This window comes from Phyllostomus hastatus, unplaced genomic scaffold (genome assembly GCF_019186645.2).
Source record: "Phyllostomus hastatus isolate PE091 unplaced genomic scaffold, TTU_PhHast_1.1 phas_scaffold_93, whole genome shotgun sequence".
Lineage (NCBI taxonomy): Eukaryota > Metazoa > Chordata > Mammalia > Chiroptera > Phyllostomidae > Phyllostomus > Phyllostomus hastatus.
The window spans coordinates 34,701,215-34,718,765 of record NW_025334042.1 but is presented as its reverse complement, the minus strand read 5'-3'; the positions used below and the strand labels follow the sequence as shown (position 1 = coordinate 34,718,765).

General features: G+C 42.6%; 1 protein-coding gene across 11 annotated transcripts in view; it reads left to right on the top strand.

Annotated features, from left to right (window-relative positions):
* PPFIBP1 (PPFIA binding protein 1) overlaps positions 1–17,551 on the top strand; it is a 159,067-nt gene that overhangs the window by 73,387 nt on the left and 68,129 nt on the right. For 7 of the 11 annotated variants that reach the window (XM_045829152.1, XM_045829150.1, XM_045829149.1 and 4 more), the window contains exon 3: positions 12,316–12,404. The exons of 1 other annotated variant lie outside the window; for it this stretch is intronic. The gene's annotated coding sequence lies outside the window, so the exon portion shown is untranslated. Of the gene's footprint in view, positions 1–3,821; positions 3,917–12,315; positions 12,405–17,551 lie in introns of those variants that run through there. 3 more of the 11 variants (XM_045829142.1, XM_045829144.1, XM_045829146.1) reach the window with 3 other exon arrangements.

Sequence of the window (17,551 nt, the reverse complement as noted above, 5' to 3'; positions counted from 1 at the left end):
GAAGGGAGTAGGGCGTCCACTCAGAGTTTCCTAGGGATGGATTGCATGTGTACTTTGGAAAAGTACATTCTTATATTAACATTGCTTAGACTTGCTTTTGCTTTATGCTTTTCAAAAAAAAATTTCAAGTTTTAAATAGCATTAAAAGAAACCATACATTTTAAAAATATTTATGAAAAAGAGGCATGGCTTTAAACACACATGCCCATGCATGCACACACATATACATTTCTTTTAAAATATGCAGCTCAAATAGTAAAAGTCCCTGAAACTCCTCTTCTGCCCCAGAAAAAAGGAAACTGTTAATAGTTCAGTATATTAATTCACTCAGATATTTTTTTCTGGAAGTAGCAGTGACACATGTCACCCTTTGGATGCCACAGTGCAGCGTGTGGTAAGTTCTGAAAGACAACTTGGCTTTCAACTCTCACAACAGACCAGGGATTTGGTTTTCCTTAACAATACCCTTGCGCTAATTTCTTTAAGGCCGATTTGACTTGCCGGCCGGGCTTCTCTTGGATCGCAGGCATATTACCTAAAAAGCTTAAGCTGGCTCTTCGTTACCTTTTCTCTTGAAGCAAATCGTCCGTAATAAAAGCCTCTTGAGGTTTTAAAATGATAGTATGTCGTGAATTTACAGTGTTTTAGGCCCGAAGCCAGTAATAATGGTAACCTTAAAATTGGACCACTTCCTAAAATCCATTTGACTTGATGGGATTTGGAAAGCTTATAATTTAGAAATTAAGCAGCTGTTATGGTTAATTTTATGTGTTAATCTGAGTGGGCCTTTATCGAGTAACCCAGATATTTATTTGGTTAGACATTATTCTGGGTGTGTCTGGGAGGGTGTTTCTGGAGGAGATGTACATTGGAATCATTGGACTGAATAAAGCAGGTGGCCCTCCTCAGTGTGGGCGGGGCATCGTCCAACCCTCTGAAGACCTGAATAGAACAAATAACTAAGAAAGGGAGACTCTCTCTGACTGTCTTTGAGCTGGGACATTGGTCTTCTCTTGTCTTTGTGCTCAGACTGGATATGACATCTTCAGCTCTCCTGGTTCTCAGGCCTCAGGCCTTGGACTGGAACTTACATGGTCAGCATTCCTGGTTTCCAGGCCATCGGACTCTGACTAGAACAATGCCATCAGCTCTCCTGGGTCTCCAGTTGCCAATGGCAGATCTTGGGGATTTTCAGCCTCCATAACTCTGTGAGCTAGTTCATTATGATGAACCTCCTTTTTAAAATTCATATGTGTGTGTTGTGTGTTTATATGTATATATACACATATACATATTTGTTCTATTGGTTCTATGGAGAATCCAGACTAATACAGCTGCTTGTTCTTCATTTTATGAAATTATGAAATATTTTTAACCATGCAAAAATAAACATCATGGACTCTGTGATACCATGTGCTGAGGACACAACATCATCTCTGTGGTAGTCTTGCCAATAATGCATACTCTCGGACTAATAATGAGACACAATCAGACAAACCCCAATTGTGAGACATTCAACAGAATAACTGTTTAAGTGTCAAGGTCAGAAAAGGCAAGGAAAAACTGAGAAACTGCCACAGATTGCAGAAAACTAAGGAGAAATAGCAACTACATGCACTGCAGGACTCTAGATAGGGCTATAGAATAGGTGAAGAACATTAGTGTAAAACCTGGCGAGATTCCAGTATGTGTATTTCAGTTAATAGTGCGATACCAGTTAATTTCCTGTTCTGATTATTTTCGTGTTAAAATGTTAACATTAGGGTGAAGCATGTATGAAGACTCTGTTAGCAACTCCTCTGTAAGTCTAAAATTAGGCCAGAATAAAATACTTTGAAAGAATACCTAAGTGGAGTGAATGATGCAGCAAAAACCTCTATACTTAATAACTCATTCTGGTCGTCTGAACACTTTACCATAGTTGATCGATCGTTTCTTTGAAGAGAAACAAAGCATTCTGCATAAAACTCAAGTTCCCTTGTACTCCTTCCCCAACGCCCATCTCTCCCCTCTTCTGCCGCTGTGATCACCATTCTGAAAATGGTGTTTGTCTCGAGCATGCTGAGGACCGCTGTACACATTAAGGTATCATTTACCTTTGAAGACAAAAACCAATGTAAATATGAATGTACTTAATAAACTGAATTGTACATTTAAAAGTGGTTAAGCTGGTGAATTTCGTGCTATGTATATTTTACTACAATAAAGATAATTGGGAAAAATCCAATGTAAATAGACTGTAAGGGATGCTCTTTAGAAAAGAGGATGTCCCTTATTCTCGTGGCTTGTTGTGTTTTATAAGAACTATTGTGACAAGGACATCCTTTTTCCCAACGAGATTAGCTGAAATATTTACTGTGTTTATTTTAGGGGTGGGGAGAGGACAGGTACAATTTCCTGTGCTCTGTTCATATGTTCGTTCCCAAACAGAAAAAACCCTATCGAAGCTCATGTACTTAATTGAAGGAGGATGATGGTGAAAATAGTGTTTTGATGTAAGCAAAGTGAAGTGTTATCAAGCCTCTGCTGAGCGCTTTCATATGTTTGGTCATTTAATTTTCATGACAACCCTCTGAGTGGCGTATTTTCACCCCAGTCCTACCTTGAGCAGTTCCGAGTACCCAGGTCTGCTCCAGAGTCCAGAGACCCTTGGGAGCCCGGCTGCCGCCGCTGAGAACTGGCCTCAGCTGACCGTGTACCTCACGGGTGATGGGATTTGTCAGCTATGGTAGTAGATGGGAACTACAGGTCTTCTTTTTCACTTCACCTCCCAGTACTGCAGTGAAATCAATGTATAGGCCAACTCTGCCACACATACAAGCATTTAATGGCAAGCAGGCCTTGGTGGGTATTTATTTGTTTGTTTGTTTGTTTTTTAGGTGGGGGAAGGGAGGGAGAAAGAAAGGGAGAGAAACACTGATGTGAGAGAGAAACACTGATCCATTGCCTCCCACATGTTCCCTTGCCAGGACTGAACCCACAACCCAGGCATGTGCCCTGACTGGGAATCAAACCAGCCACCTTTCACTTTGCAGGATGACACCCCACCAGCTGAGCCACACTGGTCAGGGTGAACAGCCTTGTTTGAGAGCTCCAGAATTGTGCTGTTTTACAGAATAGCTAGTAGCCACACATAACAGTTATATTTACAATTAAATAAAAAATTGTTTTTTCAGTCAAACCAGCCACAGGTCAAGTGCACAGTGACCACCTGTGTTAGTGGCTACCTTATTGCACAAGGCAGACAAAATATTCCCATGATCGCAGCAACTTATGTTGGACAGAGTTGCCCTGGAAGTTTCCTGTGCTCTGTTCTTTTGTGTATTTGGGTAGCACTCTGAATGAAAGCAAGTTTCATCAGAGGCAGGTGGGACAATATTTTAGCATCAAGAGTCACCTAATTTACTTGTTGGGATCAGGTGACAATATTTCATTTAAAGCATCTACAAACAAAACTGGTGGAAATCTTCCACTGAGGGCACCATTTGAATGGGTTAATGACTAAGTTGGGTAGAGCCTTATGTTCAGTTTATGTAAGAGTGGGCATATCTGTATAATACTATAGCCCACTGTTAAACAGTGAAAAATCATCGGGGGCAGCCATTATGCTAAATAACAACCCTCTACTGTTCATCAAAGAGAAACATCGTTGACTTGATTTTCTGTTTATGTGAGCTTTTACTTAGTCATTCAAATGCTAGCCGCCCCAGAAAGGGTTAAAAATAATGATCATTTTTGTTTCACAACTGGCCATTTTGAAAAATTGCAGACCATATAACTGACTGAGTATGTACATCAGTTTTTACATCAGCCCTTTCCAGCAGGCATTGCGGGAATTAGCCGCACATGGAGCTGGACTGAATTCTTCCGAGTCCTGTGGCCAAGCTGTTGCCTGATGGAGCCAGTTCTTTATTCTGTAAGTGAGAACTGAATGCAGATTGTTTATGCAGTTGCGAAATGTAACTTACAGCTTTTCTTTACTTCCTAATGTCAAGGATCATACATACCTCAGGCCCAGACCGATACCAACACCAAACACCAGAACCTATAGGCTTCTCTGTGCTCTCTTTTAGAATCCTTCCTGTATTTTTCAAAAATTTTTTATTTAACACCTGTGTCCCTACCAAATGAGTGCCTGTCAAGTTCTAGGCTACTTCTAGCAGCAGCAAACCCATTTTTACCCTGGCTTTGCTTCATCTATAAAATTGAGATAATAATGTTTTCTTTGCAGTGTGTTTGTGATGATTAGTGATTGAATATAGTGATTAGTGAATGAATGTGAGATGCTTGATGAATGTTTTATTTTTATTCCATAATTTAGGAAGCTCAAACTTCTTCTTTTAATGGTACTGCTCTGGGGAAATTTTTTTTTCCTTTTTTTAATTTTAAAGTTTCAAAGATAGCCTCATTTCCAACCCTGATTGAGTATGAAACTCATGTGCACATTCAATAATCGTACTTGTTTTGTGTGGTTATCTGACTGGCTCCCCCACCGCTGGACTGGAGCCTCCCCCAGAGAAAGGCACATCCATGTTGTCCTAGGGAGTGTCTGCATCCGCCTGCGGGGCGCCTGGTCAGTGAACTTCTCCGGGATTCTGGAGGTCATGGGGAACCACCAAGGAGGCCACTAAGTTAGCCTCCTTTCCCACTGTGTCATTTACAGGAGCCCCACTGGAGCCTTTTCCATTTCTAGTATATTCTCCTGTTGGGGTAGAAATGCCCAGAAGGGATCCTTTGAGGCCAAGCAGAGGTCTGGTGAAATGATTGTCATCCAACCTGGACGTTGAGACACCGTAGATGCAAATCACTTGGAGGCCAACAGCTCTCCCTTTGGCACGATTCTAAATTGGGTAGGCAATACACTTGGTGGGGAAAGTTTTCCATAAGAAATCTTTGGGGGGAAAGGATAGGGAGGCCGTAGACTTCCCAGGTGCCTTACCTTCGAGGAAACAAGAAACCACAGACCAAAGCATTTTACTTTACCTTACCTGAAAGGACTAGTAGTCAAGTGCTCAAATTGCAAATACGTTTGTTTCAGTTCTCTAGGGGACTGAGGGGGAAGGGCTGAGATGGGAGTGAGGGGTAGAAATTTAAGGAGACATGCGCAAGGTTGATTATCCGAAAGGATTCCAAGAGTTCAGAAGCAGGTAGACTGGTATGCAGTTCCCCAGCTAACCCAATGGGAGAAAATATCAATAGGAACTAGCCGACCGTGTTTTCCTTACATCCTGGAAAACCAGAAGGATGGTATACAGTATCTGAAGAACAAATGAAGAACACATGTGAATAGGAGCAGGCAATGTGAATGCCTATTACACGTAATAATTCAGTTTAACTAACTAGAGGAAAAGCAGAATGGGAACAGGTGTGCCTGGGGTGGGAGGGAGGGCTGAGGCAAGATGTGGGTTGGGTGTTTCTCTGCGCCTCTCTGGCCATTTATCCTCAGCTGTTTCAGAGTTCTCACCAGTAGACACTGCCTGTGGACCAAAACCTCCTGTCCTTGCTCCCCTTCTCACCTTTAAATGATTTACTAACACTGTGCTTTTACATTTCTCTGCAGCCTTTCCCTAGCACAGATAAAGCTTTCTCTCCTGGTGCCTGAGGCTAAAGAAAATTAAGCTACAGGAAGTTCCCTAAGCTACAGGAAGTTCTCCACCTCTGGCTCAGATCTCCTCCAGCATTTGTGAATAGATGCTCTTGTGTGTCTGCACAATGGCCTCTTTTCAATTATATGAACCACTTGTGCATGTCTCCTTTTGGAAGGTAGTTTGTAACCCAGAATGCATTTGTGGTGGCCTACCAGCTTAGGAACTGGTTAATGAAAATGACATTGATGAATGAAAATGACATGGGTAAATGAAAGCTATAGGAAATGATCAAAGCTTTTTCAAATATTTTGAAGATAAAAATAACTTTTTTAAAAAACCACAAAACCAATAATGATGATTATGGAAAATTAGAAGATACAAGACAAAAAGAGGAGATATTTTTCACAGCCGATGAAAAACAAAACCTTAGGTGTAGAAATCAGATTACTGGTTGCCAAGAGCCAGCAGTGGGGAAGTGGTGTTGGCTGCATAGGGACAAGAGGGGATAGAAATAACCTCTGTCAGCTCTGTCCAAGAAAAATGGAATTTGAGCCACAAATGCAAGCCAGTATCATTTCATTTTCCGATTTTGGTGGTGGTTACCCAACTGTGTGCATTTATCAGAGCTCGTTGAATTGTGCACCTAAAACAAGGTGACTTTTACATGTTAAGTATACTCAATTTTTTAAAAAAAACCACAGTTTTCTGTTAGCCAGAATGAGCCAGTATAGGCTCTTCCCATGAACATTTATTGAAATTATCTCCTTAAAATGAAGCTCAGAAATGGAATTTGTCAATTTTTAGGAGATAAATTTAAGATCATTTGTACAAGACTAGTAATTTTTATAGACTTCAGATGTGTGTGGCTGTTTTTCCTACACAGCTTAGTTTAGAAAGACTGGTGAAAATTTAATTAGTGCAATTAAAAAAAAGATTTGTATGTGTTTGACAAGATGAAGATGAGCACAAATTGTTTTGAGAAAGACCCAATGCTAATTCTAGGAAAGAGCTTGTCATTTCGGTTTCATAACTACTTCTCTTGCACTAGTATTAAAAGTCACTTGGCTCTAGACTTCCTTCTGCTTCTGTTATATAACATGCTTTTGTAGTAACTGTTTTGACAGTGGATCTGTCTGTCTGTAGGCATTTTGGGGGTGTGTGGGGGGGTGGAGCTCATGCACCTACTTGATAAGAGGAGGTTTTGGAGCAGTTGGTTGTGGGGGAGTATGTTAGCTTTCAGAACTAAAGCCAGGAAATATTTTTGGCTGTGGAACAATGTGTCACTAGTTATAAATAATGTCATTTGCCATTTGGCAGCTATTTTGGTGTTTTCTTTTTTACACCTAAAAAAAATCCATGTTTAAGTTATGTTGAAACTAATGTAAACATCGAAAATCTACAAATTCTAGGAGAAATAGGTAGAAAGGATATCTTCTGAACAATCTTAAAGCCCAAATTCCTGGACTGAAAATAAAAAGATAAAATTCCTTGGGGCTGGAAAAGCAATTCCATAACTGTGGTCTGGGGAAGGGAGACCCGCTGTCAGGAAATGAACCCCCAACATTTGTAGAGCACCAAGTGTGATGTCCATGTCTTCCCATTGGACGGGCTGCCTGCTACATGTAAGAAGTAGACCCCTTGCCCTGCTTGGGTGGCGCAGGTGCTTGCACGTCCCATGTACCTGAGGATTTCAGGTTCTGTCCCCTTCTGGGTGCCTACTGGAGGCAAATGGATCAATGTTTCTCTCCCTCCACTTCCTTGCTCTAAAAATCAATAAGCATGTCCTCAGGTGAGGATCGACAAAAAAGAAGTAGTAGACCCCAGGTCAAGGTGGTGAGTTCTTCTCATTTTGTTAGTTCAGGGCCTAGTTCAAGTGTTCTGTGCTCAAGAAGCAATTAATCTAAGCCTGTTGTTTTAAAGCTGAATTCTGTCTACCTCAGGGGTGATCAGATTTCAAAGTGCATTGAAAATGCAGATCCTTATCCCCACAAATTCTAGTTTGATAGAAATGGAGCCTGGAATGCGCACCCTGAACATGCCCTTGCCGGCAGACTCCGCCTTGAGAAACACTCATTTCGAACAACCAGTTAGACTTTATTAGGTTTTCTCTCTATACTAGAAACTGTGACAGATTCAAATAAAAGGCAGGATTCCTGTTGTGGATATGCTGACGTAGCTGACAGCACAAGGCAGGGTTCTTTGGTGGGACAGGTGGTGTGAGGTGAAGGAGCTCCGAGCCCAAGGGCCGTGCCACCGACAAGTGACTCAAGGACAGGGGTTGGACTCAGTTCCTCGGAGATGAAACGGGGTGTCTGGCCCCCTCGAGGGAGATAGGGTGAGGCCAAGAGCGAGGATGGCCCCACCTGGGGAAGGAGCTTTACTTAGATATCAACTGCCATTTTGAAGCACCAAGGGAATTGTAACGGGCAAAAAGAAATACGGAATTTAGGAAGCAGACAGGAAGGAAATCTAATTGTCAGAGGTTCTTGAGCTTCAGTGTGCACCAGAGTCACCTGGAGGGCTTGTTAAAGCCCAGGTTGCTGAGTCCCACCCCCAGAGTTTCTGATTCAGTGCCTCTGGGGTGGGGCCTGGGAATTTTCATTTCTGACAAGTGTCCAAGTTCTGTTGATGCTGCTTGGTCTGGTGAGGGAGATTCACTGCTCTTAAGGAATTTGGTGTCTTGATTTATCAAAAATCTATGGGTGAGGACTCGAACAAATTGTGGGGCAAGATGGGGAAGGGGGTGGGCATCCAGGTGTTAGGTGACCTAGAACTCTTATCCCATGGGCTTATCTTTTACCCCGTTTCTTCTGAGATTTGTTTACTCCTGGGGCAACTGGTCCAACCAAGAGTACTCTGGGGGTAGGGACAGGAATGTGGTCATCGAGAATAAGTTGTCTACAAATCTTATATTAAGCCTATAGCCATAGTGCTTGTAAAACTCTAGTCAAAATTGTATTTCTCAGATTTTATGAAGAAAAATGTAAAAATGGCACATTGTATTTTAGTACCAAATTTTACTAGAAGGCACATTAACTCACTGCTCTATGGGAATCTTGACTCCAAAACTAAACTCATGACCTGGTTTCACCCCTCACACTTGCCCCTCCTCCTGTGTTCTTTGTAAACGGCATCATCGTCTGCCGTGTGTGTGTGTGTGTGTGTGTGTGTGTGTGTGTGTGTGTGTGTGTGAGAAACAGGCTGGGCATCTTCCTGGACATCATTCCTTCTCTCTCACGTTTTCTTCCCTGGAGCTAGTCATTCACAAAGCCCAGCCAGAGCCACCTTCTTATCTCCCCTGTCCACTTTGCAGTCATCGTTTTGTCTCTCCACCAGCTCTCACCTGGACCTCCCCACATCCTCTCTGGCTTCCTTTTGATTCATCAGCTACATAGGAGCCAGGAAGAGTTTTTTTTGAAGAAGCACAGCATGTCAGGTCACCCCTGTGCTGAAGACCCTTCAGCGACAGCCCTTTGTGGGTAGGATAATCTCTGCACTCTCAGAATAGCCCACGTGGGCCCTGCCAGCACCTCCCTCTGTGTTCTTTAAAGTCCTGTCCCACGGACGGCGGCGTCACTGCCTGAACCAAGTGTGTGGAAAACCATACCCTGCTGAGGTGCTTCCACACCTGTACTCTGAGGGGAGCCGTGGAGGAGGAGGGGAATGTGGCACTAGGCCTCAGAGGGTGTCTGTGCAATTGGGAAACGGCGGCCCTCCAGACAGAGGTGGCCCTTGTTCTGGGACAGACTGGGTCTCAGCCTCCACTTGCCAGGGCAGGGTGCCCTGTGCAGGACACAGCCTGCCCGGCCAGAACGGTGACCGTGGCTTGAGATGTCATTTGGTTTGCCTAAAAATTAATATAGGTCTGTTTGCCCTATTTAGAGGTAGAATACTGGGCAACTTCAGGAAACCCCTGATAGCCTGAAGCTGTAGTAATAATTGTGAATAGGAAAAGGCTTTTACCGTGAAGCTATACAAATCTTTTTTTTGCGTGACTAGGATAACATGCATGTGTCTTTCCAAGCCATCGTGGTGCTTGAAAATATATCTGTGCAACTTGCTTACTAGCCCTGTCTCATAGTTGAGGATTAGGAGTAATTTACACTCTAGAATGTGTTTATCTGCTACATCTAAGTTTGGAACTGCCTGCACAAAGCCCGCAGACTGCTGTGATTTTAGTGTGTGGAGGAGGGCCCCCGGCTCATTGGAGTGGCATGACATTCTTTCATTGGACATGTTTGCTCTTGTGAAAATGGCTTGAAGTATTTGAGACCAGGCAGGGGAAGAAATGGGAGGAGACCTAATTCTTGATAGGCATGAGTCATCTTATAAAAATTTAAATTGAACATTTTATTAAGTAGTTTCATTGTTGGTACAAAACTATTCATCAATCCTAGATGGCTTTGATGTTCACATTATATATCACCTGCCCTCTGCCAGGATCCTAGCACAAATCTCTCCCTGAACAAACACTGATTAAATATCATTATGATGATTTTGCCTTTGATTTGGGGACAGTTTTGTTTCTTGTTTTTAAACTCAGTGTTGAATATTATCATCACTGTATTTGTCTTTTTTCAGGTTTATAGATATGCCAACATTTTATTTGTGGTGGGGGGAGTGTAAGAGAGTGTGACTGCAACCACCCATGTGCGATACCGTTGTAGTTTCAAACGTCAGTGGACACTCTCTGCGGGTCATTGCCGCATCTCTCAGTAGGAATAGAATTTGAATCTGGGAGCAGGTAGTCACTCTGTAAATGTTTGTTTTGATATTGACATTGCTGCATATGCTGCATCTAATAGAATTAGTGTATCAAGTTCATTACTGGGTTATGAAAGGCAGTTGTTGAATGCTGTCACTGAAAACAATACAACACAGCCAGCAGATCGTTGCCTAGAAAACGTGTTCCTCTGTATAGGACAGTGGCTGGGTTTTTCAGGCCAGTCGCTCTCTACGCGCTGCCTCATAGGATGCCCTGTGCCTTTGTGAACACGGGTCATCTTCCTCTGCGAAGTTGGTCAGCCTGCAGTTGCCCCGACTCGACGTGTTGCTGCTTGTATTAATTTGCTAGAGCTGCCATAGGAAAGTACTACAAATTGGGTCTCTTAAAACAATGGAAGTGCATTCTCAGTTCTGGAGGCCGGAAATCCAAAATCAAAGTGTTGGCAGGGTGGGAGTCTTTTGACTTCGAGGGATGGATTTGTTCCAGGCATCTCTCCTCGGCTTGCAGGTGGCTGTCTTGTTTTCACATCATCTTATTTCTGTGCCTATTTCTGTGTCCAAATCACCCTTTTACACAGGACACCAGTTGTGTTGGAATAGGGCTTAGGCTGGTGATCCTATTTTAACTTTATCATCTCTATAAAGACCCCATCTCCAAATAAAGTCACATTCTGGGGTGCTGGGGATTAGGACTTCAACATATGAATTTGGGGGGAGACACAGTTCAACCCATCAGACCACCTACAGTTGAGCTTTGATACAAATTAGCCTCAGCAATCTAGCGGTATTTAGTTTGGAATCTTTTATAAATCACCAAAAGAAATCTGTACATTAGCTGAATTTTCTCCTCTTTTCCTGACCCAGCAGAGCACCTCCGTGTTGGTGTTGGTTCTGCAGAGAGCAGCGCTCTCTCCCGTCTTCATTTTATGCGTCACTAGGCCAAAAAGTATTAAATAAATGAAAACAAATGTGAGAGCAGCACCTTTAGTAAGGGAACTTCAGCCTTTCCCTCTCCATCCAAATCCATGACCCGTGAAATAGCTAACTTATTCCAAGTTCTGGGGATTTAAAGTATAACATGTTGATCCGTGGCGTGTTTTCACTTGACACTTGTATGAGTTACATGATTCTTGCATGGCCTTTATTTTCCACCCAGGTCCTGTTTAGCTGAGCGGTTTTGACACTCATGGCTCTCCGGTGATTTGGGCTGGTTGTTTATTCCATGAGCTTGTAGCTGAATTTCCTGCCAGGTTTTTGTGATACTGTTCAGTGACTCCTGAGATGTAGATTCTTGAGCTCAACAATGTCTTCCTTTTCTCCTCTGGGTCTTTCCAAGTTTTTGGAAGATCAGACGTCTTCTAAACATCTTTCTCTGCAGACCCGCGGCTCCTGCTGTCGGTGTGCGCGCCTGTGTGTTTTCAGCCTGCCTCACTCTCCGTTCCCAAGGGTGTCACGTGCTCACGTGATGGTATGTCTCTTCTTAGGCTTCTGGGTATTGAGCCTCTGTTCAAATTTTGTTTCTCTTGCCTCAGAGACCACGATGAATGGGACCTTTTCCCCTGTCTTTACGAAATGAGTCAGGTTTTGTCTCCCCTCAAGGGTATTCTAAAATATCAGCCATCTGTTAATAAAACTACCATCACTTCTGGAAACAGAATTTAGGGCTAGTTAGATACAACATGGCACCCTCATCGTCCATGCCTCTGTGAGTCTATAGCAGTATGGAAGGAGGTCAGGGTCCTTTCTGACTCTGTGTGAAAGGCCCACTAATCGTTACTTTTAAGATGAAGTAGGTCATAAAATTTACTAAACAAGAAATAAGTGTGTGTATATGTTTCTCCATAAGACAAAAGGTCAGTCCTCTCTTCCATCATTAAAGAGCCAACTCCCCTTTCTTCCTGCCTTCCCCAAACTGAGTACCTTCTAAATGAGGAGTTTCTTGTAGGTGAATTCTTGGTTAGCGTAGGGGGATCTCACTTTGCTTTTGCCTCCTCTCTTTCAGAAAGGGGCCTCTTGCGCTCACCAGGTGGCCTTGTTGGTTGGAGCATCATCCTGTACACCAGAAGGCCGCAAACTTGATTCCCGGTTAGGGTATGTATGGGGAAGGGATGTTTCTCTCTCTCTCTCGGTCCCCACATCCCTCCCTCCCACACCTCCGCCCATGGAGTTGGAATGAGCATGTACATCCTTCCCTGACTTGACCTCTTGGTGTTAAAAAATGATTTAATAAGTGAGAATCACTTCCTTACCCACCCGCATAAGAGATGCATTTCTTGTTAAAATAGGCTTTTCTACCACTTGCTAGCCAACCCCAAAGCCAACCCCAAAGAAGTACGCTGTTTGTTTATTTATTTACTTTAATCATCATAAGGGAGACAGAAAGAGAGACAAAGAGAATGAGAAACAACAATGTGAGAGAGAAACATCCATTGGTTGCCTCTTGTACATGCCCTGACCAGGGACCAAACCCTCAACCTTCTGGTGTTTGGGATGACGCCACAGCAAACTGAGCCAGCTGGCCGGGGCTGAAGTAGTATATATTTTTTACAAAACTGTTAAACAACGAGGACACCAACTGTCTCAGGTAGCCTTTGTATTCCGTAGGTTTTCATTCCAGATGTTCAGTCTCTGACTGGTTTCTTTTTATTTATGGAGCCTTGAGCTGTTGATTGTACCTAACAGGAAGGCCTGGGACCCCATCTCTCCAGAGGCAACCAGACAGATTGAGAGGATCTCCTAGTTCTAGATTATTCCAGGGCCAAGGACCAGACCCTCTTGGAAGCCGCAGTTGATGCTTCCTGATTGCCGTGCTGGGCTTCCTGTGGGAGGAAGTCCCAGAGGACAACGGAAACTCCCAAGGAGCTGCAGGGAGGAGCCCAAACTTTTCAGCAACCACCTGGTTGACCCGATGGATCTGGCTTTTGACCTCTCCAAAGAAGAGACACCTAGAGGATTCCACATGAATCCCAATTTCCAGACTAAAATACACTCTCCAGAGTTGTTCTTCCTTCAGAGCTTAGACATGAAGATGTTTGAAATATTTCACCCAGACACCTAAAGTATCAGGCTCAGCAAGAGTCTTTAGGCCCTTGACATCAATCTTCTGAACTAGTTTCCCACCTTGGCTGATGGATTGTTCTTGAGTAGTTCTACCTCCCTCTGACCTCTTGTTGGGCCACAGGGCAATGAAACTGAACTCCTAGTTCCTTCCCTTGAGTACATGCCTCCCCCAACTTCTTTGCACACTTTGATGCAGCCCTGTTACTTGAACCTGATTCCACAGGTCTAAAACATTTCAGGTGGCTACTTGAGGTTTAGTCTCTCTTCCTATCCCCTGGTAAGATGGTTTTAGCAGAGATTTGTCTCTGGCAGCTGCTTCCCTCTTGTCATCATAGCAAAATTTCCTAGCTGCCATTAACTTTTTGCTTACACACTGGAGGCCCCTGCAAGTTAAGAAAAATGAGAGTCCTGGGGTATGTTCATGGCTCTGCATGCTTTTGGAGACTTTCTCTCTATCCCTACGCCCCCCAGCCCCCTGCCCCGGTCAGAGTCCTGCAGCGCTAATACTCCAGCTTACACATTTGGGTGAGCACTTAATAAATGTTATTTGCTTTTCTTATTTCTGTTTCTTCTCTGTTTCTCTCCCCCTCCCTTTTGCTTTTCTTCCTTTCCTTATTATACCCATATCTTCATTGGTTTTTAGCATAATTTGTAGGGTAGGAGAGGATTTTCTTCTTTTCGGTCTGCCATGAGAAAGTATTTATGGAACCAGTGAAGGGAGGTGCTAAGCTCTGGGCTTCATATAGAGGAGGTGAGCAGGAAAGGCGTTCCACACAGTGTCTCAGCGGGTATTGGCAGGGGCAGAAATTACAGTTGCATTATTGAGTCCTTAAAATGGACCAGGCATGCCTTAAAATGCAAGGCACTTAACACATTTTCTCAAACCATTTTCTGAACTTTGCAAATTCAAAGAGCTGCTGCCTTACACTGAAGAGATTGTAGGTATAAAACAAATCATGGAGTTGTAATGTACAGCACTATAGTCAATAATATCATCATACAACTTGGTGCAGTGACAGTTTCTAGACCTAGCATGGAGATCACTTTATAAGGTACGTAGATGTCAAACCTCTATGTTGTGCACCTGAAACTAATATGATATTGTATGACAGCTATCATTTTTAAATAAATTAATTAATGAATTACAAAGAGAAGGTTGCTACCCTGTGCCCTGGTCAGTAGGGCAGAAGTTGAGGGAGGGCATGCAATTCCCATCACCCTTGCAAGAGTAGGATTCTCCTCTTTCATGAAAAAGAATGTTATTGCACCCCTGGCTTTTTCCCCCTCCTCAATCTAGTTGCATTGCACTAATATTCCATGGAATTTTTGTTATACTCCAGTCAGTGCCTGTCCCTCCATTTTTGTCTTCATAACCATTCGTTCATTTTATTTTAAGCCTTTTTTATTGAGGCATAATTGACACACACCATTTTATTAGTTTCAAACGTACAACATAATGATTCAGTGTTTGTATATATGGTGAATGATCACCACGATAAGTGAAGTTAACATCCATCACCACACAGAGTTACAAAAATATTTTTTGTGTGTGATGAGAGCTTTCAGGTTTTACTTCGTTAACAACTTTCAAATCTGCAATACGGTATCCTTAACTGCAGTCACCATGACGTACGTTACATCCTGGACTTACTCATTTTATACCTGGAAGTTTGTATGCGCCTTTGACCAGCTTCACCATCACCACCTCCTGCCTTCCCCCGCACCGCCTGCCTCTGGCAACTACCAGTCTGCTTACTCTCTGTATCTGTGAGCTTTGTTTTTTCTTTCTTTTTTTCCTTTAGATTCCACATATAAGTGAGATCATATGAGATTTCTCTTTCTCTATCTTATTTCACTTAGCATAGTGCCCTCAGTGTCCAACAATGTCATTACAAATGGCAAAACTTCATTCTTCTTATGGCTGAATAATATTCCATTGCAGATTGTTTTCATTTATTACCTGTTATAAATAGTGCTGCAGTGAACATAGGGGTGCATATATCTTTCCAAGTTAGTGTTTGGGTTTTTTGTTTGTTCATTTGTTTTTTTTTTTTCCAGATAGATATCCAGAAACAGAATTGCTGGATCATATGGTAGTTCTGTTTTTCATTTTTTGAGAAACGTCCATTCTGTTTCCCATAGTGGCTGCATCATTTACATCCCCACCGATAGGGCACAAGGGTTCCCTTTTCTCTACATTTTCACCAGCACAGTATTTCTGGTCTTTTTGACGTCACTCTGACAGGTGTGAGATGATAGCTCTTTGTGGTTTTGATTTGCTTTCCCTGAGGATTGGTGATGTTGAGCGTCTTTTCATGCAGGTGTTGGCCATCTGTATATCTTCTCTGGAAAAGCGCCTATTCAGATCCTCTGCCCACTTTAAAATCAAATTATTTATGTTCTGTTTGTGAATTCTTTATATATTTCAGATACTAACCCTTTATTACATACATTATTTGCATATGTTTTCTTCCATTCCATTGGTTGCCTTTTCATTTTGTTGATGGTTTTCTTTGCTTTGCAAAAGCTTTTCTTTTTATGTGGTTCTCCTTGTTTGTTTTTGTTGCCTAGAGGAATTGTTTCAATCTAATTTTTAAATATTTTCTAAAATATCATAAATTCAATTCCACAAGTCCTTACTGAAAAACCCATTGATGAACACTTAGTGTGTTATTATAGTTATGTTTTGTTTGAACCCCTTCTCTGCCACTTTGCTGCCATGTGACCTCTTCAAGTGTTGATGACCTTCGATGACATTTTTGGTGATGGGAAATTCCAAATTGCAGTCGGGGTCAGGTGAAACCGTACACAGAGACCACTCATTTCAGGGGTGGACTTGTGAAGAGTCCACGCTAGATCTGTAACTTACGAAAGATGGAGAGAAGTATTTGGGAGTTTTTGGGGGGTTTTTGACTGGGAGTTTTAGCTGCAGAAGATTTTCAACATTTTATTGGTTGAACAGAAGGAAACTGAAGAATGGAAGAATGAGGGGGTAATTGTTTAAAAGGCTGGGATGAGATCAAGAATAAGGGTGGAGCCTTTTCCCTTGACAGGAGGCTGTGAGCTGGAATAGGCAAGTGAGTCTGCATAGAAATTGTAGATAGAGCAGAGTTCCCCAGGCTTCCCTGTATGGTAGGCTGTGAACTAACCCAGTGAGATGAAGCGTCCACAGGAATAGGAGTAGATTACAGGAGGGTTTATGGGAGTTTTTAGAGAAGGCCATTATGAGGAATGTGATAGGGAGGGGAGTAGGATGAATAAAAGGATTGTTGAGTAACATTAAGTGCCCAGCTGAGATTACATATCAGGCACTTGAAGGGGAGCCAACCCTGCTTTCTGTAGCAGTATGTGGTACAGCTAAATCAAGACATAGCAAAAAATTTCATAAAGAAAAATACATTTTAAATACTGTGTTACTTTTTAACAGAAGGCAGGACTTGAGGTACCCTGAGATTAAGATAATTCACAGATATTCAATACATACCCGTATGGTGTAAACAGCAAAAATGTAAAAATCAAGTATATTGTTCCCTTGCTTGTTTTTAAGCTCAAGCAAGGGCCATGTTAAGTGGAATGTGTACCTCAGTCACTTAGAATGTCCAGCTTTGAGGTTGCCCCTTGAAAATAAGACAGATGCTGTACTTGGCTAGAAGAAAGGTGGGTCTCTGGCAGGTAGACTCGCTTAGTCAGGCCCATGAGATGGACTTTGTGGGAAAGCAAATGCAGATATTGGGGGGCACTCACTGGAATGGAAACTCCCCCATGCCTGGAGCAGTTTCTGGCATGTGGTGGGTGAATAATAAATATCGAGTATATTTATGGATAAATTCATCTGTGTTATTCTGAAGCACTGGTCCTACCAGATATGATAAAATCTGGGAAACCCTGGTTACAGCAGCCATTTGCTAGCCCTGCCCTTGTCGTCCAGCATAGAGCTATAGTAACAACAAGCTTTCAAATGGTGTCCAAACAACTCCACGTATCTACACTCTGCTTTTCGTCTGCCTCCCTCATTCCCCCTCCCAAATGCCGTAGGATATCAGGACTTTCATTAAAGTGAAAGTGAAATCAGGGGTGATGATCTAAGACCTAAAAGAGCCCATTAATGTACCATTGTTTCATAGGCAGTGCTGTATTGCATGTTGGGTGGTGATTAATGAATGATTTTGTTGGTGCTT